The sequence below is a fragment of the Solanum stenotomum genome, chromosome 12, assembly GCF_019186545.1.
Source record: "Solanum stenotomum isolate F172 chromosome 12, ASM1918654v1, whole genome shotgun sequence".
Lineage (NCBI taxonomy): Eukaryota > Viridiplantae > Streptophyta > Magnoliopsida > Solanales > Solanaceae > Solanum > Solanum stenotomum.
The window spans coordinates 48,677,892-48,680,950 of record NC_064293.1 but is presented as its reverse complement, the minus strand read 5'-3'; the positions used below and the strand labels follow the sequence as shown (position 1 = coordinate 48,680,950).

Below are 3,059 nucleotides of genomic sequence, written 5' to 3'. Positions count from 1 at the left end.
CGAGGGTAGGGGAGAAAAATTGAAATTTTGAAGTTAAAAATATTTTTTAAAAACAAAGTTAAAATTTTTTTTGGGGGGTGGGGGGGTTGGTAGGGGGTGAGTGGGGCTGGTAGGGCGTGGGTGGGGGGGTCGAGGGTAGGGGTGAAAAAATGAAATTTTGAAGTCGAAAATATTTTTTAAAAACAAACTTAAATTTTTTTTTGGGGAGTGGGGGGGCTAGTAGAAGCTGGGTGGGGGCTGGGTAGGGGGGTCGAGGGTAAGGGTGAAAAAATGAAAAAAATATTTTTTAAAAACAAACTTAAATTTTTTGGAAAATGTTTTCCTTAAGTTTTGAAAGGAAGTCATTTTCCTTAAATTTGAGGAAAATGAGTTGATTTGGAAAACATTTAACCCAACCAAACATGAGAAAATTGGAAAACATTTTCCAGAAAATATTTTCCTTCATACCAAACACACCCGTGGTCATATATTTTTTTCATCAAATTTTATGTGATTTGAAGTCTAACTCTCCTCAACATTATTCGGATGAGTAGATGTGCAAAATGGGTGAGTTGTGTTAAATTGAGGCGAATCAAAATGAATTAAAGTTAATAAATAGATGGATTATTAACATACTCAAAAGCTATTTGAATTAAAATTAATTGAGTAAAATGCGGGTCATAACCCAATTCGTCCAATTATTACTAAATTTTAGTTGCATTATTTATTTATTTTTATAAATTTCTGAGACTTAATAAAATTATTTTTTCCTTATATAATTATATATAACATATCAAATAAGAAAAGAAGTACTTTTGAAAATAGTTTGACAATATTTTTCCTGAATCATTTTTGGACTACATATTTATGGGTTGGATTAAAATTGATTGGGCTAATAAATGGATAAATTAACCCAAAATTTGACAGAGTAGACAAGTTATATCTCATGAGCTAATTTTATCACCAGTATGTGTGAGAACATTTGATGAATTTTATCACCATGACAAACAATTGTATATTTCTACTAATTTATCACCCAAAACCATAAAAATGTAGAAGAAAATATTAATATACCTTAAATATGATCAAAGTTTAATATCAAATAAAAATTCTGGGCTAAATGAAAATAAATGATGAATAATTGAATACAACAATCAAATAAGTTTTCAATTAAACAATTTAAAGTATGTTATTCTATTAAATCCAGTATCAACGCTAGCTGTAAATTTGACTGAAAAAGTATGACATAAGTGCTATATTGAAGCAATAATATTCTTTTATCTTTTTGCATTTAAAAAAATAATAATTTGCTCCTTCTTCTTTCCTTCCCGACTCTTTTAATCCCTAAAAAAAAAAATCTCCCGTTAATTTCGATTACTCGGAGAGAAGATGCACAAACGTCTCAATTTTGAGGTATGAGAGGTTGATTATGGTGGATTTGAGGAAAGATAGAGATATCCCGAAATAACAATGGGGAGGAGTGATTAGACAAGGAAGACACGACACACTTGCAACTTATCGATGACATGATCTAGATATGAGGGTATGTAGATTGAGATTAGAATAGAAGGTTAATAGATATTGAAGTGTTGTCTAATATTTCGTAGTAGGCACTTCTAGCTTATGGTGGGATAATTGGTTTTCCCCTGCTTCTACTACAATCAAGAACAAAATGATCACCAGTGTTTTATAGAAATAAAACTGAATCTCTAGTCATTAGAAATAGGAAAAATAATTCCAAGCAACCAATAATATTATTATAAGAAACTAAAGCGGATGGTTAGCTCATCCATATAACGTTTAAGCACCACATTAGGTGAAGAATCTGGTAAGAATTTTGTGAAGTCATCAAGCAAATCTGGATGATCCTTAAAAAGTATGGCGACCTATACAGAAAAAGAACAAAAGAAGAGTCACAAATCAATATATATTTGTGTATCCAACTTAAAAATGGTTTATCACCTCATGATAGACTTTATCAATGTTCTTGTGTTCCTTGTACATCTTCAAAATGGCTAAGAAGGATCCATACACACGGTTATCACTTTGGAAACGAACCTGCACAAAGTGATAACCGCAAAGACTCATATACAATTATAGTAGTACATATATCTGTAAAGTATGAGAATCCGATAGATATGTTGATAAACTAAGAAGCAAGAGAATAACCTTTACTTTCTTCACAAAACTGATAGCTTCTTCAAAATTACTTCCCTGTGGAGGAGCCTCAATTTTACACTTCTGCTCTTTGTATTTCTCTGTGGACTTAGTATGCCCTTCATCCCACTTAGTCACTTCACCTACAAAAATTCCAACTGCAAAAGTAGTAACCAGGCCAGTCAAAATGGAATCACATATATATGTGACATAACAAGTTTACCGTCATGAAATTTCAAGATTTACCATCTCGTTTGTAACACTCTATAAATTCATTAAAACCCTCCATAAGATCGAGATGATTTCCGAGTATACTAGAAACCTGAAATGAGTAGCATGCTTTCAAACCTATTATTATGCTTAAATAACAACAACCAGACCAACTTGTACATCATTTCAAAGACATTAGTACCACAAAATTAAATCCTGTTAAAACAGGATTCAGTACCCTTGTTCCTTCCTTTTGTCGGTCAAAATAGAGAACAACAACATAATACCTACACCCTGTTTGGATCATTGTTACCCATTGTATTGTATTGTATCGTTACTATACCTACAATGTTTGTTTTGATTGTTACTTAAAATGTATTGTTAAATTCCGTTGTTACGTAATAATGAGAACTCCCATTTTATGGAACAACCAATTTGGTGTGTTTCCATTGTTACTTAATTTTTTTTTCCAATTATATCTTTACATAATAATTCATAGTACTATTTTACCCTTTACCTTATATTATTTAATTCTAGTCAAACCTCCTACCCTAGAATAATTAAGGATATTTTAGTAAATTTATAAATTACAATACAATATGATACAATCAAACCACAGAATAAAAATGTTATTAAACAACAACAAACAATACAGTCTAGCCAAACATTGTATCTACCATACAATAGAGTACAATACAATACATTATGAAACA

At 31.0% G+C, this 3,059-nt stretch overlaps 1 pseudogene; it reads right to left on the bottom strand.

Annotated features, from left to right (window-relative positions):
• Positions 1–1,759: 1,759 nt before the first annotated feature.
• On the bottom strand, positions 1,760–2,531 carry LOC125847495 (paired amphipathic helix protein Sin3-like 3; annotated as a pseudogene).
• Between the last annotated feature and the right edge of the window lie 528 nt (positions 2,532–3,059).